The 26,181-nt window shown below is 57.2% G+C and overlaps 4 non-coding genes across 4 annotated transcripts; 3 read left to right on the top strand and 1 right to left on the bottom strand.

The window, feature by feature from the left end:
- Positions 1-769: 769 nt before the first annotated feature.
- On the bottom strand, positions 770-842 carry TRNAR-CCU. Its single transcript has one exon. It is a non-coding gene; the product is annotated as a tRNA-Arg (tRNA).
- Positions 843-3,486: 2,644 nt separating this feature from the next.
- Positions 3,487-3,558, top strand: TRNAQ-UUG. Its single transcript has one exon. It is a non-coding gene; the product is annotated as a tRNA-Gln (tRNA).
- A 5,749-nt stretch (positions 3,559-9,307) lies between these two features.
- TRNAM-CAU lies at positions 9,308-9,380 on the top strand. The gene has a single exon. It is a non-coding gene; the product is annotated as a tRNA-Met (tRNA).
- Positions 9,381-10,633: 1,253 nt separating this feature from the next.
- On the top strand, positions 10,634-10,706 carry TRNAK-UUU. Its single transcript has one exon. It is a non-coding gene; the product is annotated as a tRNA-Lys (tRNA).
- Positions 10,707-26,181: the final 15,475 nt, after the last annotated feature.

Below are 26,181 nucleotides of genomic sequence, written 5' to 3'. Positions count from 1 at the left end.
AAACCAACCGAACTCAGTAACTGCCCTCCACCACCATGTGCAGTGAGTAGGGGCACCATGGAGCACACACCGCACTTACTCGCTCAGCCTTGTGCATGCTGGGGTGGCCACCTCCCCATTGATGAGACCTGGTCCCAACATCTCCGCGGAGCTCCAGTCTGCCCTGCTGCCATCCCTGTCTGTGTTGTCTTCTCTAGCAGTTGACTGGAAGGTGAACACTGGCCGCATGCCATGTAGCCGTGTTGTCTCGAAGGGCGAAAGCAGGAGGAATGGTGCCTTCATAGCCCACCTAATATTCCATAACACAGTTAAGGAAAATATTTCTCAATGAATTCTCAGTAAAAGATCAGAAGCAGCCAGTGTCTGCATCAGTCTACAAGCATTGGTATTTTCTTGAAATTTGTCAGACCAACCTATCTAACACCAAACACACATTTGAAGTTCTTCTTTTCACACTGTTGCTCATTCTCAGGTTCTGCTTTGTCTCCAGACAGATCCATTCTCTTTCAGGACAGCCTTGTTCTTTCTGTCTGTTTCACTCACTGAGGTGTCCGAGTAAACACTCCCCTTCCTTCTATTCTCAGACAAACACTAGTATTAAGTGTTTGCTACTGATGGGTCTAGAAAGCATTGGTCAAGTGGAAGATGCTGTTTCTGGGGGATTGCTCCCAAGATCCAGTACTTTGGGTTCAAACGTCTCCCAGCTTCCTTGGGGAACATACCACCAAGGCTTTGTTGCAATATACAGGAAAGAAGGAAGGAGTTTTTCCACCCCAGATGGGACTTGAACCCACAATCTCTGGCTTAGGAAGCCAATGCCTTATCCATTAGGCCACTGGGGCCCTGAAAAGCAGTAAAAAGAAGGATGGAAATTCCCTCTCAGGATTGCACATTCCTCACATTCACTCAGAAGCCAAATACCCATTTAATCGCCTTACAGAAACGTCTGCATCCCCTGGCAGCGAGGTAACTGGGCAGGTGGCTGACAGAACTCAGCACCACCTTTCTGCCAGCCATCTTTAGAGAAGAACCCCACCCTAGAGTCACCCCTCCCTCCTTCAGCACCTCCACGGCTGTGGCAGTAGGATGATTAGGGGGCGAATCCGGGGCTGGAAGGGGGGTAAGGTCGGCCTGTAAGGAGTAACCAGGTGGGGCAGACCCGGAAGGAGGCTGTGGGCTGCTGGTCGGTTGTTGGGATCCGATCGCTAGATCAAAGCTGGACAGTGACCTGACACCCAGGGTTATAGGGCCGACACAGTGACCCCCTTACTGGCCTCGGTGACCCCCAAACCTTTGTTACTAAGGGCATCAAGGAGTCTCTGTCCCTTAATAACTTCTGGGAGCTCCCCAGCACAGGACGCTTCCACTCGGTAGCGTAGCTGGGGGGAGCAGGGGAAGCAGCTAAAATTGGGGAGTAGAGGCAGAAGCCCCACTTCCCTGCCAAAATGACGCCCAGTGGGGGAAGCCAGGACAACGGGGGGGGGGGGGTGGCAAGTGGTGGCCAGACTCTCACCGCCAGGGTCTAGTCTAGCTCAGGGTCCAGCTCAACCTCCTCCCCACACCACTGGTCCCCAGTCCCCTTCCACTACCAGGTCAACCCGGGCACTAGGGCAGGAACAGCGTGAGGCAGCAAGTCAAGCTGAGCAAGGCAGGCAAAAGCGAGTCTTGTCTTCATGGGCCACTCACAATGACGTCCTTTTTGTGTGCAACTGCTGCAAAAACCTGCCGGAAAGAGACGCAACAGGCCAAAATACTGCCCTACAGCTGCCAAAGCAGCTCAGTTAGGAGAGTGTTAGACTGAAGATCTAAAGTTTGCTCGTTCAATCCCAGTCTTTAGCAGGCCCTTTCATCCCTCTTTGTACAGTGGGGGCTTGTATTCTGGGAGCACAGCAGTGCCTGCACCCAAGGTGAGTCCCTGAGCTTGGGCTCTGCAATAAGGAAAAAAACCTGTGTGCTGCTGGCCTCACCTTTAACAATGAGAGATGGGAGCTGTCTCTCCTACATGAGTTATTGGTGGACCCAATGTGGCAGGAAGAGAGTGAGGCAGGAATGGTGCCAGAGGGGGTGCTGGGCAGTGACAGGCAGGAATAGGGGATGAAAACTCCTCTGTGGAGCTGAGCGAGGGCAGTACCCTGAAAGGGGCATCTGTAAAAGTGGCCATGTGGAAGGTGGAAGGGATTTGGGGGCCCAGGAGGAGGCGCTTGATGTTCATTGCCTTGGAGCAGCTGGACTTGGACAGGGTGGGTGTTCAGGAAATACACATTAACAACTCTAGAGTAGCTTGATGGTGATTGGTGGAAAGGCCATCTCTCTGGTCATCCAGGCCAGTGAAGAATGATGGGGTTGGAGTCTTGTTCTTCACATTCATGGTGTGAGTACAGAAGGTGCTGGAGCGCCAACCAGGGAGAGCATTACTGGTGGGCTTTGTGCTCCATGGCACTAGTTCTGGCTATATTAGTGTGTATGGTCCCCAATTAAGGCTTAAAAGGAAAGTTCTATGAAGGAACTGACACCATCCCTCTGGACCGCACAGTGTTGGGGGGGTGGGGATTTCAATTGTTGCAGCCGGCCCGAGGACTGCTGGTCCTGTTTTCCTGATGGTCAGAGGAAACTATTCTACGATGAGCACTACCTGGCGAAGGTCTGTAGTGAGGTTGGCTTAGAGGACGTGTTTCTCCACAGTGGAACCAGTGGAGGGCGGGTGGTAGCCTCCTATTCCTCTGACCCGAGCTCACACCAGCTGCAGAGGGAATACACCTTTCTGCGGGGACAGGCCAGGAGTCGCATTGACCAGATTTCCGTGAAGGAGAGCACGTCAACAGCCCAGTGCAGGGTGGTGCCAATGGACAGTTCGGATCACGCAGCTCTCACCATGTGCTCAAAGTGGGCAATTAGCTGACCCACAGCAGAGGATATTGGAAGCTGAACATCCAGAGCTTGCAAGATAAAGGAGCAGGGGGTGAGGCCTGGTGGTGTTGGCAGAATGGGAAAGCATCAGAGGGTTCTATGGTAACCAGGGGGATTGGTGGGAGTCGGTGAGGGAGGAGTTGGCGGCTTTGTTTGGCGGTCGGGCAAACACCGCAACATTAAAGAAACCAGTGGTTCCGAGTCCTGCAGCGTCGCCTATGGGATTTCCACAAGACCATCCAGGCAGGGGAGCCAGTCAGTGTGTGACTGTACGATCGGATCAAGCAACAGCTGCCCGAGTTCCAGGAGATGAGGCTGCAGCTGGCCGATATGAGCGGGAGCACTGAGTGAAGGGAGAAGCAGCCTCCCCTGACATTTTTGCAGCCTGCAGGGAACGGAGACAAAGCAGGGGGATGTGGGGTCTGAGGGCAGGACCCACGGATCCGGTAGAGCAGGACTATAGTCGCTGGAGGAGGAGAGAGAGTCCTGCGAGAGGAAGCTGATGGTGGGAAGCAATAAGTGCAGAGTGCAAACCAGCCAGCTGAGAGTCACAGGGGTCTAGAAAACAAAATGGCAGCAGGTCCCATGGTGTAATGGGCAGCACTCAGGACTTTGAATCCTGGAATCTGAGTTCAAATCTCAGTGGGACCTTGTGGAGATATGTTGCTTTGCTACAAAGCACTGGAGCTCAATGTGTTTGGCTACCTTCTCTCAGGGTGAACTAGAGTGAGTTTTTTCCCTCACTCTGGGTGACTGATGCCCACTGGAGATAGGTCTTTGGTCTGGCTGATTCAATGGGCTGGTGGCTATAGGTTGGGGTCCTAGAACTTAACAGTCTGGCTAGAGAGTCCTGTGGTTTGACCATATGGTTGTTTCTCGCTGCTTCACCTGATGCCCACAACTTTGGTCCCTGCAGCTGCCACACTCTTCCTCTTGCCCACATGGTATTTAAAGGAAGGAGGGCCAGGGCCAGGGCCAGGCTTCCCAGTCAGGGCTAGGCAGGAGGGAGGAAGAGTCCCAGGCTGGAGCCCAGCACACCTCTCCTCCTCTGGGCACCTAGAGCAGAGGCGGCTGGTGCTGACAGCTCCAAGGGAAGGCTTAAAAGCTACAGAGCAACCGAGGTCAGGGCCAGAGGAGGGCAGGACCATGCCTATGCATGAACAGCAGACAGCCACAGAGACACCCAGCCAGCCTGCTCCCTGGTATGACAAACCCCCACTGAAGACGTGCTTAATCCACTTGCTGATCAGGAGGAAAACCTGTCAAAATCTGTGTGCGAGGAGAACCCGCTTGGCTTGGAAGGAGCGAGGAAAAAGAGTGAGTGAAAAAAATAACCAGCGAGAGAGAGAGAGAGAGTGAAAAGAACGTAAAAGGCAGAGAAAGAAATAAGGGAGAGAAAAAAACATTAGAAAAAGAAGGAAAGAAAGGAAGAGCGTGAAAGGTAGAGGGGGAAAAAGAAAGCAGGAACATACAAGCTAGAGAAGGAAAGGAATGAAAAAGAACGAATGAACCACAAGCGCTAGTTGAAGCTGGAATGGGAGAGTCAGAGAAAGGACAGACTGACCCGTTAAGTAAGGTTTCACCCGATTCTCCATGTTGGGGGAACAGGCCTCCCATTTCCGTCCTGGCCCTGCTTGGGGGGACCATCCACAGGTGCCTACTGGAACCCCCATACTCCGAGGAGGGGACAAGCCCCCCCATACCCTCCCCTCGGGACACGGGCTCTCCCCAATCCCGACCCTCTTCCCGCACGCTCCTGGGAATGGGGGAAGGCGGGGGGAAGGCGGGTGCTGAGCAGCACCGTGGGTGTCTCTCTCTGGGGCGAAGGAAGAGGATATTTTTTGTACCAGAAGGAAAGAGCAGGGGGCGGGGGCGTTTGTGGAGCCGGGGCGCACACCAGAGAGAGAAACTGAACACAGCCCAGCGTGAGCCCAGTGCCAGTTGGAGCCGAGACATCTACACCTGGAGGACCATCTCCAGAACCTACCTTGATGGTGCCGCTCCCACACTGAGCTCCCCACCTAGACATCCCTGGACGAGGTGAGGTGGTGCATTGGCAAAGGGCACGGTTTGAGCAGGGTTCTGTGTGTGTGTGTGTGTCTAATTTTGGGAAGTGAAGTCACAAACTGCTGGGACTGGTTTCCTATTGGTGTGACCGATTTTTGCAAAGCTTCCCCTCCCACATCTTCTTTTGGCGCTAGGGCTTTCTGCGCTGCCATTGACAAGGCAGAATCAAGGCCCCCGTTGCGCCAGGGGCTGCACAGACACAGAGACAGTCCCTGCCCCAGCTGAGATCAGACCCCGTTGGGCCAGACGCTGCCCAGACACAGCAAGATACAGGCCATGCCCCAGAGAGTTTAGAGGCTCCATACCCAAAAAGTGGGAGGAGAAACTGAGGCCCAGGGTCAAACAGCAGCAGTGAGAATCAAAGCCAGGAGTCCTGGCTCCTCCTGCTCTAACCACTAGACCCCATTCTGCTCCCAGAGTTGGGGACAGAACCCAGGAGTCCTGGCTCCCCAAAAGGGTAGGAGTGGGGTCTAGTGGTTATAGGAAAGGAAGATGGGTGTCAGGACTCCTAGGTTCCAGTCCCAGCACTGGGGTTAGAGTGGAGTCTCGTACCTTAGCACAGGTGGGGCTGGGAGCCAGGACTCCTGGGTTCTTCCCATCCCCCCCTAAACCACCTTGCACAGCAGGAGGGGGCTGGACAGGAAGCGGTGATGGGGTGAAAACTATCAAGAAATGCAAATCCTGGAAGAAGCCTGTGCCAGGAACCGGGTGGTACAGAAACCACGGCCCCCATCCCATCTCTAACCCCCCCTTGGCTGGCACTGGATCATGCCCCCTGTACCCCCCCAATCCACCCCCTGTGAGCCCTGGGGGGCAGGGAATAGCCATGGTGCTGGGCCCCCCATCCAATTGAAGTATTCAGTGTCGCAGTGACCCAAGGTGTGTGCACAGAATGGGGATGGAGTGTGTGTGTGTGGATGGATGGATGGATTTCTGCATGTGTTTGTGTGGTTTTCTGTGAGGGTTGGGAGGGGGTGTTATTACAGCTGTAGGGGTTGTGTTTGTGGCTGTGCAAGTGTGTGTGTTCATGTGGCTGGATTTGTGCATGTGTTTGCATCTGTTAGCAGTTGTGTTGATGTTGGCTGGATTTGTGCGGGTGTTTGTGTATATTAGCAAGTGTGTGTGAGTGTGTGTGGCTGCATTCATGCATGTGTTTGTGTATGTTTGCAATTGTGTGTGTGGAAGCCAGTAAATAATTAACAAGGTTTTGAAGAGATCTTAATGAATGTTAGTTAGCATGAGTTAGGTTAACTGTGACCCTGGTGACGTGAGGAAGCAAGGTAATGTAAGACAGAGTGAATTGTGTGAAAGTTATTACGACCTTGCAATGTGCAGTCTTGCAGTCTTGTTTTTCTAGTGAGATAGGAGGAAAGCTTATGTATAAACAATATGTATTTGTTGTTTTTTACTGTCTGTATTATTGCTAGAAATTGTCTGTAAAAGGTATAAAGGCTTGCTGTGATTGTTTTACCAGTTGAGAGACCTGTCCAGGACCCTGTGTCCTATGGCACTCTCTCCCTCCATTGTAATTACTGGAGAAATAATAAAGTATTTGATTTTGCTGCATCCAAACAAAAAGTGAGAACTGAGTTTTTCTTCGACAGCATGTATGAGGTCCTGGGTTCAATCCCCAGCATCTCCAAGTTCACTTTTTCACCCTCTTGCTTTGCTCATGCCCAGCTGGGATGTGGCCCAGCAGTCTCCCTGCACCAGTTTCAATCCTGCTCAGTAAGGGGCAAGTGCCAATTGCATGGTAGGTGGGTGGGTGTTCTGCTCCTAAGTCACCTTGGTACATTTAAGATTCCCACCCACTGTGCTGCTTGGGACAAGGGTAGATGAGAAGGGTGAATCCTCCAGCACTGGAGGGGAAAGGTCCCATCTGCACAGACTCAGAGGCAAGGAAACACAGGGGCAGTCAGTGCTCAGAGAGGAGAGAGGTCAGTGATTTACACCCACCAGGGGACACTGTCTTTTTGAGGGAGTGCAGCTGGCTTGGGATGGTGCTGACGATGGATAGAAAAGAGGCTGGAGTCAATGACAGATGAGACCACAGAAGGGGAAGGGGAATGGCAGCCCCACAGAAGGTCCTGGGTGCTCAGATGCCCCAGTTATTGCACCCTGGCCTGTCACAGAGAGAGAAAAGACACCGAGGGACCCAGCCCCCCTACAGTGATCCCATGGCCAAGAACCTGGTTGGGAGTGGGGTGAAGGTTCCCGCTGGGCAAAGGGGAGCTGAAATCCCTCAGTGTCCTGGAGTTTAAGCAATGGAAGCTTCAAACCCTGCAGGGGTGGGGGCTGAGGTGCATCAGCAGAAGGTTGGGCTGGACGGGGCGGCAGGTTTGGATAATTTTTGGTGGTGCCCAGAATGGGACCAAGTCCTGCCCCACCCCCCCACACACACACCTGCCTAAGGCTCTGGGAGGGAGTTTGGGTGTGGGAGGGAGAGGGGCTGGGCTCTGGGAGAGTTTGGGTGCAGGGTCTGGGCTCAGTCAGGGGGTTGTGCTGCAGGAGGGTGTGCAGGGGGCAAGCTCTTGGAGGGAGTTTGGGTGCAGGTGTGGGGTCTGGGTTGGGGTTGGGGGTGCAGGAGAGGGTGAGGGGTGCAGCATTTACCTCGGGCATCTCCCAAAAGCAACCTGCACCCTCCTCTGGCAGCAGCCCCTAAGCGGGAGGACCAGGGGTGTCTCTGTGCATGGCTGCCCGCAGACTTCACCCCTGCAGCTCCTATTGCTACAGTTGGCAGAGTTGGCGCTCAGGGCGGGGCAGCGCACGGAGACCTCCCCCACACCAGGGACGTGCCAGCCGCTCCCGGGAGTGGCATGCCACATGGAGTGAGGGCGGGCAGGAAACTGCCTTAGTCCCCTTGTGCTGCTGGTGGTGGTGGCGGGGGTCCCTGGGCCCTTTTAAATTGCCCAAGGGTGGCAGGCAGCACTGAGGGGGACACTCCCAAGGGCCTAACGTTGCTTTGCACAATGATAAATCTTAGAACAGGACAGAAATGAAATGGCAGCAGAACCTAAGGAATTAAAAGCCTCCGGATTCTTGTGTGTGCACTGAGTCCGAATGGAAACTGTAATTTGACTCGCTTTGTGTCTGCGGCCGGTAAAATATCAAAGCAAAATCATTCCAGTGATTGTGACCCTGGGATTGAGGAGGCTTTGGTCTTATTAAAATGTAACTAGCATGTTACACTTGTGTTTTTAAAGGTGGCTTCCCCAAGAAATCCCAAGTTGTTCTTCCCACAGCTGGCTGATGGGGGGCAGCAGGGGATCTCCCCAATCTGGGGGAATTTCTCTGGGCCCCACTGTTAGTTCTCCAGCCTTTCTCCCCCTAATCACAGACAGCCCTCCCCTCCCCATTATCAGTGTTTTGGAGCGACCCCTCCCTCCCTTTATGGGATACAGACTCTGTGACAGAGACTGACTGGGGCTCCTCTCTGCACGGCCCCAGTGGGGAAGGAAAGAGACTGGAGGGAGGGGGAGAAGATGGGCAGAAGGAGTCAAATGGGGCTAAACCAAAACAGAGGAGATTTTCTTCCTGTTAAAATGTCCTGGAGTCTCATGGCTGAAAAGCCGCATCTTTGCATCAGCCTTTCAATTACCAGGCAAAGGTGTGAATCACAGAGACTGAAAACTGCCTGCTTCCCAGCTTTGCCTAAGGCTTTGGCTACACTTGCACTTCAAAGCGCTGCCGCGCTGCCGCAGCGCTTTGAAGCGCTAAGTGTAGTCAAAGCGCCAGCACTGGGAGAAAGCTCTCCCAGCGCTGTCCGTACTCCACCTCCCTGTGGGGAATAACGTAGAGCGCTGGGAGCCGCGCTCCCAGTGCTGGGGCTTTGACCGCACTGGCGCTTTGCAGCGCCGCAATTTGCAGCACTGGAGAGGGTGTGTTTTCACACCCTGCTGCAGCGCTGCAAATTTGCAAGTGTAGCCAAGGCCTGAGAAGCACCTGCACTGGTGCAACTGGTTAGCGCAGAGGGGGCTACTGCTGGGATTATGAATTCAAGCCTTATTTGGAGCACTGGTTTTTATTACCTGTGTAGTTTCCCCAACTTGCTTTGCTTAATTCCCATGGAAAATGCCCTACTAGGAAAAGGAGAGTAAGTTCTAAAATGTGGAAGTAGGTGCATAGCTTGGAAACATCCCCCCTGTGCTGCCATTAGTTCCAGTAGATTGTCCACTGGCAGCCTGAATTGATTTCTTTGCTGCTGTGAAAGCTGCCACGAAAAGTCTCTGGTCACCAGAGCTCCCTGCTTCTTCCAGCACATCTCTGGCTCCTTCCCTGTCCCAGTCACTGCTGTAGGAGGGTCCTATATACACTGAGCCTCAAACTTTTCCAAGCCTTCTTAGCGCAGTTGGTAGCATGTCAGTCTCATAATCTGAAGGTCCTGAGTTTAAGCCTCAGAGAAGGCAATGGCTTTTGCATCCCTGCTTCAGATTTTCTACAGGAAATCAGAGAAAAGAAACTAGAGGAGAGTGGTTTCTAGACACCCTCCCACCCATCGCGCGCACACACACACACACACACACACAGACTTTTCTAGGGCATTTTCTTTTCCTTCTCTATGGACCTTGTATTTTTCACAGAGCAAAATAAAACAAAAACATGCAAGTCCAAGCCTAATACAGTATGAAACTCAATACAGATCAAATCTCACCCTCAGAGATCTTTCAATAAGCTTCTTTTGCAGACTAGACTTATTTTATGTCTGGGCCCAATCTTTTCACCTCGTATAGTCCATGTTCCAGCTCAGGTGGTAGCTAGGGGATGTCTCATGACTGCAGCCATGTTTGTTCAGTTCCACCCCCTTATACAGCTTTGGTACAAGGCAGGAATTCTTTGACTCTCTCCTGGGGAAGAGCCCCAGGTTTAAGATGGATTCCTGTACCAGGTGACATGGTCACATGTCCTGTGAGACCCCCAAGCCTTCATTCTTCCTGGCCTGACTCACAAATGGTGCAGGACAGAGCCATCTCCAGTCAATTGTCCTGGTTAATGGGAGCCATCAAGAGTCCAAACCACTATTAATGGCCCACACTTTGCATCATTACAACAGGACCTCAGAGTTATAGTTCATATTTCTAGTTTCAGATACAGGAATGATCGGTTCATACAAATAGGATGAACACACACAGTAGATTATAAGCGGTGTAATGATACCTTACAAGAGACCTTTTGCATGAAGAATGTTCCAGTTACATTATATTCACACTTATTAGCATATTTTCATAAAATCCTATGGAGTGCAATGTCACAGCAGGGAAAGGATTTTCCTGCGGCACCTGGGAGCAGTTGAGTTTCATGTTCAGGCTGTGGTATGAGTTCCTCCAGGTTTCTCATAAGCAGACAGGGACCTTCGCGGGTGCTCTCGATACAGGAATGGCCCAGACACGATAAAGTGATGGGGATTGCATTTTCCTTTTTTATTTCTGTATTTCCAATGACATTTCTGTTTGTGAGTTCGTTTTGCTTTGTATAACTGTGTTTTCTCCTGGATTTGATATTTAACTGAAAAAAGAATAAGACGTCAGGGCGCCGGATGGAGGAGCAGGCTGGGGCTAGGACTGCTAAGAGAACAAGAGTAGCAGGTTTTCTGTATTGTTTCCTGCCCTCATTTTCATGACGAGTTTCTCATCTGCACAAAATTTGCTTCATTTATATGTGAGCCTGGCTAGCTCAGTTGGTAGAGCATCAGACTTTTAATCTGAGGGTCCAGGGTTCAAGTCCCTGGTTAGGTAAAGCAGGAACCACTCCCTTCAGTATGGAAGAAGGCATCTCTCTAGGGTGTTACTTGACCTTTTTTCCCCAGTACTGGCGTTTCACTAGGAAGGGCCATGTACTGCCTGGGACTGAAGGGGCAACTTCCTCACATACCCACTGGCCTCTCAGGCTGGATTAAGAAAGGCCTCTGGGAGATGCAGCAAACTGCTGCATGACAACTTGATGAGCAAATGCAGGGCTGCCCCCACAGGGTCATCCTCACCAGAGCTCAGCAGAGGTCTGGGGGTTCCCTATTGGTCCCATGGTGTAAGGGCAGCACTCGGGACTTTGAATCCTGCAATCTGAGCTGAAGTCTTGGTAGGATCTGAGGGCAATTCCTGTGCCACAAACCCTGCTGGGTCTTCCAAGGCTCTATCTTGCTCTCTCCAATGCCATGAAAGCCTGTCTTTTACCCGCTAGCTGTTGTGACTTGAGCACAAGAGGGGATGTTTGATCCAGAAGCCTGGCCATGCCTGGAGTCCTGTAGGCAGGGATGCGAGCTCCATTTCCTCTCAGTCCTGAAGCTGGGCTGCAGCCTGGCCTGGGAGGCAGCCCTATTGGTTGACCTACTGGCCCAAAGTCAGTTGGGTGGCGTTGGTGTTCCCCAGGGATGCTGACGGGCCTAAGGGAGGGAGGCTCAATACTCCCCCCATCAGTCAGGGCGGAAGAGGAGGGCTGCAAGCAGGGCTGGCTTTAGGCCGATTTGCCCGATTCCCCCGAATTGGGCCCCGCGCCGGCAGCGTCTCTCCCGGAAGCAGCAGCTGTTGTTGCTAGGCAACGAGAGACCCTGGCCGGCTGAGGCAGAGGCAGCCGCCTGGGTGTTGCAGGTCAGGAGGGGGGAGGGGGGGAGAAGGCACATGTGCTTTGCCGCCTTCCTTCCCCTCCCCCACCCCCGGCACTCACCTGGAGGAGACGCCAAGGGAGCTTCTGGTCCGGTGGGAGACAGGAATCTCTGCCGTGCACCTCACTCACCTGAGCAGCTGCTGGGGCTTCCAGCCGTGAGTGTCTGACCCTGTGATTCCCCGCAGGGTTGTAATATTGGGTTGGTTTTGTGGTTTTCGTGGTGTTGCTGTTTGAGGGTGAGTTGGTGCCTGCCTGTGTCTGGTTCAAAACTAAAGTCGGGATCATGTAACCCAGGAAAAAAGCCCCGAGCCGGTACTTAGTGCTGTGAACTCCAGGTGAGAGAGAGAGGGGGGTTTGAGGAGGAAACCAAATACATCAAGAGGGGAGAATGCGAACGGTCTGCAACACGGCAGGCTGAGTCTTCTCTCCCCCGCCCCCGCCCCGGCAAGAGGGGAAACTGAGGCATGGCATGATCTGATTCCCCTCTCCAAATTATTTTGCACAGGAAGAGGACTGGGGCTTCTATCCAGACCAGTTCCCTCCCATCAACTCTGCTTTCCCTGCTGCAAGATCTCTGTAGGGGCTGAATATTTCCATAAAACTATGGCTCCTTCGTTTGCCCTACATCAATAAATTAGACCGTCTTGGGGGGGGGGCTATCCCCCCCCAAAGCTGTGTGGATATTAAGGTTTTTTTGAGGGGGGGCATGATAATATTCCAGATCAATCAAATGCCCAGCTGAGCTTACTAGCCATCCAGCAGCTCTAGGGCAGGGAAGGAAGGTGCTCTTGGTGCAGAGTGGTTGCAAAACAGGGGTGAATTTAGCGGGGGGGGGGGTCCGGTTGAAATCCCGCCTCATGCAGCCATACAGAATCGCTGGCAGTGCTGGGAGAGGCCAGGAGTGGAAGCAGGTGCCCCGGGGGTGGGGGGACATTTGCCCTCAGTCCTGGGCTCTGGGATGGACTAGGCTGGGTGGTGGGTTCAGTCTAGTCTTCCAGCCTGTTGCTCTCACTGAGGTTTGTGGTTTTCACCTGGCTCCACCGAAAAGAGCAAACAAGCCCAGTAGAAAAGGGGGGTGAGAGAGGCGGGAAAGGGTGTGTAATGGGTTAAAGTGACCCATCAACGAAAGAGTAAAACCAGAGTTTGACTGGGTTTCCCCCCAGCCACCACTCCTGCAAACACTGGGCAAGGGGCAGCCCCATTCCCCACCGAGGCTATGGTGAGGGGCAGCAGAGGAGAAAGCAAGCCACATGTGATGGCAGTCCCCTCCCCTCCCCTCCCCCCCAAGCACCCAGCACCCCCTCTCCGGCCCCCAAAATCTATCCCAGAGCCTGCACCCAGCCCTCCGCACTCCCTCCCAGAGCCTGCACCCCTCCACCCTTCCTGCACCCCACCTGTGCCCCAGCCCAGAGCCTGCACCCCTCCACCCTTCCTGCACCCCACCCCGTGCCCCAGCCCAGAGCCTGCACCCAGCACCCAAACTCCGTCCCACTCAGCCTGGGCAAAGCTCTCCTCCGTCTGGCTCCCAGCCCCTCTCCAAGGGTTGCAGGTGTCTGGAGGTGCTGCCTTCCACACCTTCCTCAGTCCCACCTCATCCATTCAACAGGGCAACTGATTACAAAGTGGGGGGAAGATCTTATTCTACTTCTAGCAAAAAGACATTTTTCTTTTACCTTAATTACACTACCTTTAGGGCCTGCTATAACATATTACCAAGGTTCACTACAAAGTGATATACAAGTTATACAAAAATGCATAATACAGAGATTTATCTACAACTGCATTGATTGACTGCAGTGTGCAGTAATATAGTGACCCCTGGGTCTTTGAATGAGGCATTATACTTGGGGGGGGTGAGGGGCAAGTGGCGGGTGGGCAAAGAGGCGAGCAGTGAGCCAGCAGGAGCTCTAGGGGTGGGCATGGGGGTTTCTGGCAGGAGGGAGAAGGTGAAAGGAGGCGAGTGGTGGGGACTGACTAGGAGGGATGCAGCAAGCCAGTGGGGGTTAGGGGTGAATAGGGGTGTGATGGTGGGGCTGAGCAGGGAGGGGGCAGGTCTTATTTTACTGCTGTGATCTGGTCACCCCATGTGTGCTGTTTCTTCCTGCCCGCCGCCCCCAAACCTTGTTTCGATGGGGCGGAGCTGGGGAAGGAGGGTTTGTTTCCACGGGCGGGCAGCGCTGGGGAAGGAGGGGGCAATTTTAGATGAATAAAGAAAGATTTATAAATTTTAATAAAATAAACAGTGAAGAAAATCAGTTGGAGAACTATCAAAACAAATTATTTTCCTAATATGAAAGTGCAAATCAGCTAATTAATATATGATGCAATGTATGTAATAGATAATTTTGTTATTATTTATATAGTCATGGAAAGTAAATAATACATGGAAGAAATGAAAGGGTTTTTTTTAAGGTTTTTTTTTGTTTTAGTCATCCCTGCCGTGGCCCCATCGAAACTGTTCGAATTGGGCCCCGCACTTCCTGAAGCCGGCCCTGACAATGAGGCTAATCATCTAGTGGAACAAGCTCTGCAAGGGACGTGGTTAATTCCCCATCACTGCTCTGTGTAAATGAAGACCGCAGCTCTTGCTGCAAGACACCTGGTGTGTGGGTGTCCCTGTTCCCCCTTCAGAACCCCTGGTACATGGTGCTTCCCTCCTCCCAGTTCAAGATCCCCATCATGTGGGTGCTCCCATCCAGGATCTCTGGTGGGTGTCTCTGTCCCCCACCCCATGAACTAGCTCCCGTGTGTGGTTTCCCTGCCTGCCCCCATCCAGGATCTGTGGGTGTCTCTGTTCCCCTTTTCAAGGTCCGTGTTGCTTGGGTGCATCCCTTCCCCCCAAGTCAGAATCCCCAGCATGTGGGTGCTCCCATCCCCCCTCCAGGCTCTGCGGGGGGTGTCTGTATAAAAAGAGACTGTGTCTCACTCAGGCTACACTGCAGGTGCTATTCACAGGCGTGACCCCACTACTGATCAGCAGGGGAGTTTTGACCTGCTCCATTTCTGACCTGGGCCGGTTCACCCCTCCTTAGGCAACCTGGGGACCCCAAGCTTCCCTGGGATCACCATATTGATGCCAAATGTAGTGGGGACACCCGATCGGCACAGCCCACTGCAGCCCAGAACTCCTGAGCTCAAGCGATCCACCGGCCTCAGCCTCCCCAGGCACTGTGATCACAGGCACCAGCCACAGGGCCCGGCTGGTTACAGAGTCTCCCGCTTCCAACTTCAGGCTCAGCCTGGGAGCTCTGTGCTCTGAGCGGGTGGAAGTGGAGCCTGGAACTGAGCTGATGTGCTGAGGGTTATTTGCACTGTGCGCTTCACGCAGAGGTGAAAACACGGGGCACAGATCTTTGAGCACAACCCTCGTCCTGAGGAATGGTGCCGGGGGGGGGCTGCATAAAGAGAGACCGGCTCTCCCTGGCGGGGCTGCAGCGGCTCTTCACAGGGGCAGTCCCACTGTCTATTGGTACCAGAGTTTTGAAAGCCTCCTTTCCTGGGCTGGCTCCCCTCTCCCTAGGGGGAACTGGTGGCCCCAAACTTCCCAGAAACCATCATAGCGAGGCCAACCTGAGCACAGACACCTGCTCAGCACCCCGGGGTGCAGCCCTGAACTCCGGCAATCAGCTACACTCAGCTGCCCACCCAACAAGCGTTACACGCAGGAGCCTTCGTGCCCCGCGTGTTCAGGTCCCTCCCAGCGCCAGCTTTAAACTCCGCTGCTCAGTTCTAAGCTTTGGCCACACGGGGGCAGCCCGGAGCTCAGCCAACGCCTCCCGTTGCTGGTTGCGTTTCCCGCTCCTCGTGGCAGGTTCACACCCCGCAGGCAGATCTCTGAACCGGAGCCGAACCGTTCCCCAAATCCAGCGCTTTAGCAGCAGCTTTGCTAGGAAAGCGCTGACGTCCCCAAGTAACGTAAGAGCCAGAGCGCCGTGACCAGGATCTTCTATTGGGCCCCTCACCGTGGTGTCTGTCAGGCGCAAGGAGAAACCAGGGAAATGTTTTCATGGCGTTTAAGGGCAGAAGGGGCCATTAGCTCAGCTAGTCTGACCCCCAAATAACACAGAATTACACCATGACACGTATTGATCCCACAGACCTTAGATAGATCAAAGTGTTTCAGCCCTCAGGAAGGAGGCTAAACTGGGTACCAGAGGCAGCGAACAAGGGGCCCCCAAGGCAATGGCAGGGAGCTGACGAGGTGAAATATGCCCAGATTATCCCAGCAGGCGACCCACCCCCATGCTGCAGAGGTGGGAGTCCCTGTTCCTCCTGCCCTTAAGAATCTCTGGTGGTAAGTGGGTCCCCCCAGTTCCCCAGATAAGAATCCTCCATGTGATTTCCCTGGCTTCACCTCCAGATAAGAACATTGTGTGGAGGGAGTGGGAGGAAGGTTGTGTGGCAGATCTGTAAAGGGGGACTGTGTCTCCCTGTCTGGCCCAGGCTCCTGGGAGGAAGTGATCTCAGTGTGTCTGGCTGTCTCCATTCCTCCCACCCATAAGAATCCCTGGTGTGTGGGGGCACCCTAGACCATTAAGGATCTCAGGTTGGTGGTGTCTCTCTCCCCCTAGTCAGGCGCTCTGGGGTGTGCCTGTATAAAAAGAGACTTTGACTCACCCAGGCTGGGCTGCCATCATGGAACAGACCAGGTCCTTCTGTGGAGGGTTTGCGTTCCTCCAAGGACGTGATCTCAGTGTGTGTGGGTGTCCCTGTCCCTTCAACCCTTAACAATCCCTGGTGCATGGGTGCGCTGGACCCCATTACAATCCCCTCTGTCTTACCCCCCATGAGGGATCCGGTGGATGTGGGGGTTCTCCACGCTACTGGGGGTGTCTGGTGCCCCTGTCCCTCCGGGTTAACAGTGGAGTGTGTGGGTGTCCCCCCGTCGGTTAAGGATCCGTGTTGTGTGGATGCCCCCGTTCTTCTCATTAAGAATGGTGCAACGGAGCATATGGGTGTGTCCCCCACCCCATGAACTAGCTCCCGTGTGTGGTTCCCCTGCTCACATCCAGGCTCTGTGGGTGTCACTGTTCCGCTTTTCAAGACCCGTGTTGCAGGGGGCGTCCCTCCCCCCCAAGTCAGAATCCCCAGCGTGTGGGTGCTCCCATCCCCCCCTCCAGGCTCTGCGGGGGGGGGGGGTCTTAAAACAGACCATGTCTCACTGTCTTGCCCAGGCTACGCTGCAGTGGCTACTCACAGGCACAACCCCACTACTGATCTACAGAGGAGTTTTGACTTGCTCTGTTTCCAACCTGGGCCGGTTCACCCCTCCTTAGGCAACCTGGAGACCCTGAGCTTCCCAGGAATCACCATATTGATGCTGAACGTAATGCAGACACCCGATCGGCACAGCCCCCTGCAGCTCAGAACTCCTGAGCTCAAGCGATCCGCCAGCCTCAGCCTCCCCAGGCGCTGGGATCACAGGCACCAGCCAGGGAGCCCGGCTTATTTTGCTGCCTGGCAGCTGGAGCTTTAAACTCTGCTTGTGAGCTCTGTGCCTTGGCCAGACGGGGACAGCCTGGAACTGGGAAATGCTCCTGGTTCCCCCGCCCCCATCTCATGTCGGGGTGCAGGCGCCGCTGTCCTCCCAGGTAAGATCCCGGATGTTTTGGTGCCCCCATCCCCCATCCAGGAGCCCAGGTGTCCGGGTACCTCTGCCCCCCATACAGAATCCTGGGTGTGTGGGTGTCTGTCCCTCTGCAGAGGATCCCGGAGTGTGGATGCCCTTGTCCCTCTCTAGAAGATCCTGGGTGTGTGGGTGCCACTCTCCCCCCCGTAGATCTCTGGTGGGTGGGTCCCCAGGGTGTGAGTGCTCCCATTCCCCGATACAGGCTGGGGGAGGGGGGGGGTATAACTGGCTCTCCCTGTCCTGCCCAGGCGGTGCTACAGCAGCTGTTCACAGGGGCAGCAACCCCACTGTCACCCTGCAGCTTTAACCTGCTCCAGGGGTGACCTGCTTCACCCTCCTGTGGGAGCCTGGGGACCCCGAACTTCCCAGAGTCACCTGATTGATGCCGAGCTTAGCACAGACACCGGCTCAGCCTGGCAGGGTGCAGCCCTGACCATAGGCGGCAGGTTTGTATAATTTTTGGTGGGGCCCAAAATGGTGGTGCCCCCCCCACACTCCCGCCCTGTAAGCCGATATAAAATGAAGCTATAACACATCAGTGCCACAAGATTACAAGGTTGGAGAAGGGGTAGGGGGTTCCAGGGGCCAGTCAAGGGACAAGGAGCAGGGGGCGTTGGATGGGGCAGAGGTTCGGAGGGGCAGTCAGGGGACAGGCAGCAATTGGATAGGCATGGGAGTCCAGGGGGCTTATCAGGGGACAAGTAGGGGGTGGGGTACTGGCGGGAAGTTGGGTGGGGTCTCAGGAGGGGGCAGTTGGGCCCAGAACTCCTGAGCTCAAGTGATCCGCCAGCCTCAGCCTCCCCAGGCGCTGGGATCAAAGGCACCAGCCACAGGGCCCGGCTTGCTTTGCAGTTTGGCAGCTGGAGCTTTAAACTCTGCTTGTGAGCTCTGTGCCTTGGCCAGACGGGGACAGCCTGGAACTGGGAGATGCTTCTGCTCCCCCCGCCCCCGTCTCATGTCGAGCTGCAGGCGCCGCTGTCCTGCCAGGTAAGATCCCGGATGTTTCGGTGCCCCCCATCCCCTGTCCAGGAGCCCAGGTGTCCGGGTACCTCTGCCCCCCATACAGAATCCTGGATGTGTGGGTGTCCGTCCCTCTGCAGAGGATCCCGGAGTGTGGATGCCCTTGTCCCCCCCTACAAGATCCTGGGTGTGTGGGTGCCACTCTCCCCCCCTAGAAGATCTCGGGTGCGTGGGTGGGTGCCCCTGTTCGCCCTTACAGCATCCCTGGTGCACGGGGGCCTCCCTCCGTCCCAACTCAGGGGCCCCAGGGTGTGAGCGCTCCCATCTCCCGATACAGGCTGGGGCGGGGGAGGGGTATAACTGGGTCTCCCTGTCCTGCCCAGGTGGTGCTACAGCAGCTGTTCACAGGGGCAGCAACCCCACTGTCAACCTGCAGCTTTAACCTGCTCCAGGGGTGACCCATGCGGGTCGGGAGTGAGGGGCACCAGCAGAGCTGAGAGTCTGGAGGTCAGGACTGGGATAGCAGGGGCTGCGGGTCGGGAGTGAGGGGCACCATCAGAGCTGGTTGACGCCTAAGGGGCTGCGGGTCGGGAGTGAGGGGCACCAGCAGCGCAGTAACTGGGGAGCTCAGCGAGGAATCGAGGGGGCTGCGGGTCGGGAGTGAGGGGCACCGTCAGAGCTGGAGGGAGCGCAGGGGGCTGCGGGTCAGGAGTGAGGGGCACCAGCAGAGCTGAGAGTCTGGAGGTCAGGACTGGGATAGCAGGGGCTGCGGGTCGGGAGTGAGGGGCACCGTCAGAGCTGGTTGACGCCTAAGGGGCTGCGGGTCGGGAGTGAGATGCACCAGCAGCGCAGTAACTGGGGAGCTCAGCGAGGAATCGAGGGGGCTGCGGGTCGGGAGTGAGGGGCACCAGCAGAGCTGTGAGGCAGGAGGTCAGGACTGGGATAGTAGGGGCTGCGGGTCGGGAGTGAGGGGCACTGGCTGCGCAGTAACTGGGGAGCTCAGCGGGAAATCCAGGGGGCTGCGGGTCGGGAGTGAGGGGCACCAGCAGAGCTCTTGGTGTGGAGATCAGGATTGGGATAGGAGGGGCTGCGGGTCGGGAGTGAGGGGCAGCAGCAGAACTGTGATTCTGGAGGTCAGGACTGGGATAGCAGGGGCTGCGGGTCAGGAGTGAGGGGCACCACTAGAGCTGGGGGGAACCCAGGGGTCTGTGGGTCAGGAGTGAGGGGCACCGGCAGCACAGTGACTGGGGAGCTCTGCGGGAAGCCCAGTCGCTGCAAGTCGTGAGTGAGGGGCACCAGCAGAGCTGTGGATCTGGAGATCAGGATTGGGATAGAAGGGGCTGCGGGTCGGGAGTGAGGGGCAGCAGCAGAGCAGGAGGGAGACCAGGGGGCTGCGGGTCGGGAGTGAGGGGCACCGGCAGAGCTGGAGGGAGACTAGGGGGCTGCGGGTCGGGAGTGAGGGGCACCAGCAGAGCTGTGAGGCTGGAGGTCAGGTCTGGGATAGTAGGGGCTGCGGGTCGGGAGTGAGGGGCACCGGCAGCGCAGTAACTGGGTAGCTCAGCGGGGAATCCAGGGGGATGCGGGTCGGGAGTGAGGGGCACCAGCAGAGCTGTGGGTGTGGAGATCAGGACTGGGATAGCAGGGGCTGCGGGTCAGGAGTGAGGGGCACCAGCAGAGCTGTGAGTCTGGAGGTCAGGACTGGGAAAGCAGAGGCTGCGGGTCGGGAGTGAGGGGCACCGTCAGAGCTGGTGTACGCCTAAGGGGCTGCGGGTCGGGAGTGAGGGGCACCGGCAGCGCAGTGACTGGGGAGCTCCGCGGGAAGCCCAGTCGCTGCAGGTCGGGAGTGAGGGGCACCAGCAGAACTGTGGGTCTGGAGATCAGGATTGGGATAGGAGGGGCTGCGGGTCGGGAGTGAGGGGCACCGGCAGAGCTGTGAGTCTGGAGGTCAGGACTAGGATAGCAGGGGCTGCGGGTCGGGAGTGAGGGGCACCGGCAGAGCTGTGAGTCTGGAGGTCAGGACTAGGATAGCAGGGGCTGCGGGTCGGGAGTGAGGGGCACCGGCAGAGCTGTGAGTCTGGAGGTCAGGACTAGGATAGCAGGGGCTGCGGGTCGGGAATGAGGGGCACCAGCAGAGCTGTGGGTCTGGAGGTCAGGACTGGGATAGCAGGGGCTGCGGGTCGGGAGTGAGGGGCACCGTCAGTGCTGGGGGGAACCAAGGGGGCTGCGGGTCGGGAGTGAGGGGCACCAGCAGAGCTGTGGGTCTGGAGGTCAGCACTGGGATACCATCCAGCCTGATGGTAAGCGATGCCCAGCTGAGCCCATGGCCAGTACGTCCTGCTCCACCCACGGCCGGGCTGGGAGTCAGGACTCCTGGTTCTTCTCCCCAGCTGTGGGAGGGCAGTGCAGGCTAGTGGTTAGAGTGGGGGTTGGGAGCCAGGGTATCCAGGTCCCACCGCTGGCTCTGGGAAGGGAGTGGGGGCCAGTCTTGTGCACCCCCCGGCTTGAAGTGGTTTCCATCCTGTGCAGGGTTTACAGGTTTGTTCACTGGCTCTCAGCACCTCCCACTATACAAATTGTCCCAGTGCCGCTGGGTCTAGTGGTTAGAGCCGGGGAGGCCGGGAGCCAGGCAGGGGCGGTGGGTGTAAGAGGCCCGGGGAGGCACCTGGCCCGTGCTCCACCCAGAGGCCCTGCTCCCGCGCGTCCTCTCCCCCCACGGCCCCATCCTCACTTCGCCCTTTCCCAAGCTCCATCCGGCCACATGGGGCCGTGGGGGGAGAGGCCGGGGGTGCAAACGGCAGAGAGGCAGGCGGGGGGGGGCCTTGGGGTGGGGGTGAAGAGGCACAAGTGGCAGGGCCTCGGGGGAAGAGACGTGAGTGGTGGGCCGGGGGGGTCAGGGGAGTGGAACAAAGGGGTCCTGAGGGGGCGTGTGGCGGGGCTGAAGGGGCGTGTGGGCGGGGCTGAAGGGGAGTGTGGGCGGGGTGGAGGGGCGTGGGGGCGGGGCTTTGGCAGGAGGAGGCTGAGTGGCAGCAGGCCTTGGGGCAGGGCCACAGTCCGGGCCCGCCCAGCCTCCCCAAGTGGAGGAGTCCCAAGCTGCCCATGGAGCCAGGACTCCTGGGTTCTACTCCTGGCTCTCCCACAGACTCCCAATCTGAGCTGGTGCAGCCCATCTCACCCTCCCTGGTGCCTCAGTTTCCCCCGTGTGAGACGGGTCCCAGTGTGAACGGCTGCAGCGCCGTGGAGAATCTCGTCCCTTCTCCTGGCGGCTCCTTGGTAGCCCTGGGGAAGCAGCCAACTGCTGCAGCCCCTGGATCCCGTCTGGGCAGCCCGGTGGGGGTGGGATCTGGGCAATGGGAAGAAGGAATCCCCCCTTCCCCCACCCCACCCCGGGGACATGGGGGGAGGCTGGTGCTGCGGGGGCAGGGAGTCCTGCAGCCCTCGCAGGGGAGAAGGGGCAGGTTCCCGGCTTGGCTGCTGTTGGGGGCGGGGTGGGGGGCACGGCTGGACGGGGGGCTCCCCCCTGCGGGGTGGAGGTGGAGCACGGCCTGCGGGGAGCGGACGTCTCCTCTGGATGGGGGAGGGTGACACTGGCCAAATTGTGGGAGCCCCTGTCCCCCCCCCCCAGACAAGGGAGGGGCCTCTCAGCCTTGCCCCCTCCTCTCTCTTTCACCAGGATCGGCCCAGCACCTGGCCTGGCCCAGCCCCCTTCCTCAGCGCCAGCAGCTGCCCATTGTGGGGAGTGGAGCGGCCGGGGTGGGGCCTCTCAAGCCCCCCCCGGGGAGCAGGTCCGGGGCACGGGGGGGCAGAGGATGCGATGGGGGGAGGGGGGGTGGAGAGATGTCGGGGGGTGAAGCTGGGACTCCGGGAATGGGGCAGGCTGCAGTGAGGAAGTGTGGGGCCACCGGAGGAGCTGGGGGCTGGGAAGCTGCGGGGACACAGCCGGGGGTAGTGGTGACACCGCAGGGGGCTGCTCAAGAGGCAGTGGGCTGGGGGCAGGGCGGAGCTCGGACAGGGGTGGGGTCAGGCTATTGCGGGTCTCCTGTGAATGGCACCAGGCTGCAGGGAACCCCCGGCCGGCAGCGCCCTGCTGGGGTCTGGTCAGTGCAGCCCCGCTGCACCCTGCTGGGGGGTCTGGTCACTGCAGCCCCCAACCTCACACTGGAACTGGGCGGGGGAAGGTTTCTTCTCGCGCTCCCATTGGTCAGGGCTCTGCCTCCTCTTCCTATTGGCTGTCTCGGGAGGCGGAGTTTCGAGAGGGCGTCACGTGGCCTTGAAGCGTTCGCGAGGCGGCTCCAGAGCAGCCCAACCCCTGAGCTCCCCTCCCCACTGCCGCCCTCCCCTCCCTGCCCCGCCCCAACCCCTGAGCTGCCCCTCCCCAGTGCCGCCCCTCCCTCTCTGCCCCGCCCCCAACCCCTGAGCTCCCCTCCCCACTGCCGCCTCCCCTCTGCCCCGCCCCAACCCCGAGCTCCTCCCCACTGCCGCCCCTCCCCTCTCTGCCCCGCCCCAACCCCGAGCTCCCCTCCCCACTGCCGCCCACCCCTCCTCCCCACCCCACCCCGAGCTCCCCTCCCCAGTGCCGCCCCTCCCCTCCTCCCCGCCCCAACCCCTGAGATCCCTCCCCACTGCCGCCCCTCCCCTCTCTGCCCCGCCCCAAGCCCCCGAGCTCCCCACCCCAGTGCCGCCATCCCCTCTCTGCGCCGCCCCAACCCCGAGCTCCCTTCCCCACTGCCGCCCATCCTCCTCCTGCCCCGCCCCACCCCCCAGCTCCCCTCCCCACTGCCGCCCATCCCCTCTCTGCCCCGCCCCAACACCCCCGAGCTCCCCTCCCCAGTGCCACCCTCCCCTCTCTGCCCCGCCCCGAGCTCCCCTCCCCACTGCCGCCCATCCCCTCTCTGCCCCGCCCCAACACCCCGAGCTCCCCTCCCCAGTGCCGCCCATCCCCTCTCTGCCCCGCCCCGAGCTCCCCTCCCCAGTGCCGCCCATCCCCTCTCTGCCCCCGCCCCAACTCCCGAGCTCCCCTCCCCAGTGCCGCCTTCCCTCCTCCTCCCCGCCCCACCCCGAGCTCCTCCCCAGTGCCGCCCTCCCCTCCCTGCTTCCGCCCCAACCCCGAGCTCCTCCCCACTGCCGCCCATCCCCTCTCTGCCCCGCCCCAGCACCCCGAGATCCCCTCCCACGCTGCCGCCTCCCCTCTCTGCCCCGCCCCAACCACCCCGAGCTCCCTCCCAGTGCCGCCTCCCCTCCCTGCTTCCGCCCCAACCCCGAGCTCCTCCCCAGTGCCGCCCATCCCCTCTTCTGCCCCCGCCCCATCATCCCCGAGCTCCCCTCCCCAGTGCCGCCCATCCCCTCTCTGCCCCGCCCCAACCCGCCCCGAGCTCCCCTCCCCAGTGCCGCCCATCCCCTCTCTGCCCCCACCCCCAAACACCCCCTGAGCTCCCCTCCCCAGTGCCGCCCATCCCCTCTTCTGCCCCCACTCCCAAACACCCCTCGAGCTCCCCTCCCCAGTGCCACCCATCCCCGTCTCTGCCCCACCCCAAACACCCCGAGCTCCCCTCCCCAGTGCCACCCATCCCGTCTCTGCCCCGTCCCCTAACACCCCGAGCTCCCCTCCCCAGTGCCACCCATCCCCGTCTTCTTCCCCCAAACACCCACCCGAGCTCCCCTCCCCAGTGCCGCCCATCCCTCTCTCTGCCCCCACCCCCAACACCTCCCGAGCTCCCTTTCCCCAAGTGCCTCCCATCCCCTCTTCTGCCCCCGCCCCAACATCCCCTGACCTCCCTTTCCCCTCTCTCCCCGTCCCCAAACACCCCACCCGAGCTCCCCTCCCCAGTGCCGCCCATCCCCTCTTCTGCCCCAGCCCAAACACCCCCGAGGCCCCCTCCCCAGTGCCGCCCATCCCCTCTGCCCCCGCCCCAAACACCCCGAGCTCCCCAATGCTGCCCATCCCCCTCGTCTGCCCCTGCTCCAACACCCCCCGAGCTCCCCCTCCCCCAGTGCCGCCCATCCCCCTCTTCTGTCCCCGCCTCAAACACACCCCGACACTGCTCCTGGTGTTGGGAGGGGAACAGGAGAAAGGACAAAAGAAGCAAGAGACGAAGAGAAAGGAGGGAGGGATGGATGGAGGAAAAGGTGAAACCAAAAGGACAAACCCTAATGTCCCCAGTGATTTTAAGGGACAAAATCCCAGGTACGGAATAAAATTCTGCCTCCTTAAGCTCGTGTTTTCCATGCCTAGAATTCAACTGTCACCAGATGGATCAGACTGAACAGGTTTCAAACCTCGAAGAGGCTCTTACCTTCTAAACAGGGACGGCTGTTTTCTAGTAAAATCACTAAAAGGGAAGGAGAAAACTCGAAAGAGGTTCCCCCTGGCGCTCACGTACCTGAACCCGAATACTCTCTCAGTCCTCAAAGAGAGACCTGGAGAAGGAGACTTGCTGAAGCAAAGCCACAGGGGTCTCTGAGGTTTCCCTGGCCCCTCGCCCCTGTCCTGCCTGGCTGATGTCAGCATCTCTCTGTGAGGTCACCACCTCCCCACCACCTTTGACCAATAGTCTGAGGTCCTGCAAAAGGCCTTTGTGATGTCACTGCCACACCCCTCCCTTGCTGGGCTAATGTCCTGCCCCTGGCCAGGCACTTTGGAGGTTTGAGCTACTCCCTGTGGATCACCCCACTCAAGGAGCGTTCGTTCTAGGCAGCAAGCCGGCTAGACAGGGAAACATCAGATGCTGCTCCCGATGCTACACTCAGTTTTTCAGAAATTGGTCGACTTTATGGCCAGAAGAGACCATTAGAGCATCTAATCTGACCCCCTGCATATCACAGGCCTCCTGAATGACACAAGAGCTACTTTTGGGGCAAACACATTCCAGAAAGGCATCTAGTCTTCATTAAATGACATCAGGAGATGGCAAATCCATCACTTTCCTTGGTAGCTTGTTCCTGTGGTGAATCATCCTCGCTGTTGAATATTTGTGTCTTATTTGTAATATGAATTTGTCTCTTTTCACCTTCCAGCGATTGGGTCTTGTTATGCCTTTCTCTGCTCGATTAAAGAGCCCTTTCATACCCAATCTCTTCTGTCCATTAAGGCACTTCAACACTTCAATGAAGTCACCTTTCAATCTTCTTTTGATAAGCTAAACAGGTTGAGCTCGTTCAATAGCTCACTAGAAGGCAATTTTCTCCAGCCCTCAGAACATTTATTGGCTCTTTGGTCATCAGATTCCTGAACTGCAGCTGGATGTGGCTCTTGTTCTTCTGCACAACACAGCTCATGGAGAAGAGGGATCTGCAAATGTACATTCGTATGATACCTTTGTTTAATTGATGAAAACATAAACTAGACACTTAGAGGATTGGAACGGATTTCAGCTGATGGACAGCTTCGCTAGGTTTTTATGCATTTGGACAGCGAAATGTTGAGTGTTTACATTCATATCAAGCACCCCCGTATAGTGGAGCTCCTGAACAGAATGGAGAATGGAAAAATAAATGTTTTCCTTTTTTTAAAAAAAAGAAAGAAGGTTATAAGAGAACACAGGAGTTTGAACGAAGGACCACTTGAGCTGCAGTTAAGCACTCTACCACTAAGCTATACCCCCATGACAACAGGAGCATAGAATTGTGATCTCCAGGACTTTGAAGGACAGACCCTGCTTCATTGAGCTCCGTTGCCATTCCCAGACCACAGGTGGTTTTAAAAATGGGGTTTGATTAAACTTCTTAAATGTGGCAACCACCACAGCTTGCACACCCACCGATATAGCTTCTCCCACTGACATAGCTGCCACCTCTTGGGAAGTGAATTAACTACACCCCCAGGAAAACTCTCTCCCATCAGCCTAGAGCAGTGGTTCTCAAGCTGTGGGTCAGGACCCCAAAGTGGGTCATAACCCTGTTTTAATGGGGTCACCAGGGCTGGCATTAGACTTGTTTGGGCCTGGGGCTGAAGCCAAAAGTCTGAGCCCCACCACCCAGGGCTGAATCCCTCAAGCTCTGGTTTTGCCCTCCCCTAACTGGGGCAG

Source organism: Mauremys reevesii, linkage group 12, assembly GCF_016161935.1.
Source record: "Mauremys reevesii isolate NIE-2019 linkage group 12, ASM1616193v1, whole genome shotgun sequence".
NCBI lineage: Eukaryota > Metazoa > Chordata > Testudines > Geoemydidae > Mauremys > Mauremys reevesii.
Note: the sequence above shows the minus strand (reverse complement) of the source record. Positions and strands in the feature narration are given on the sequence as shown.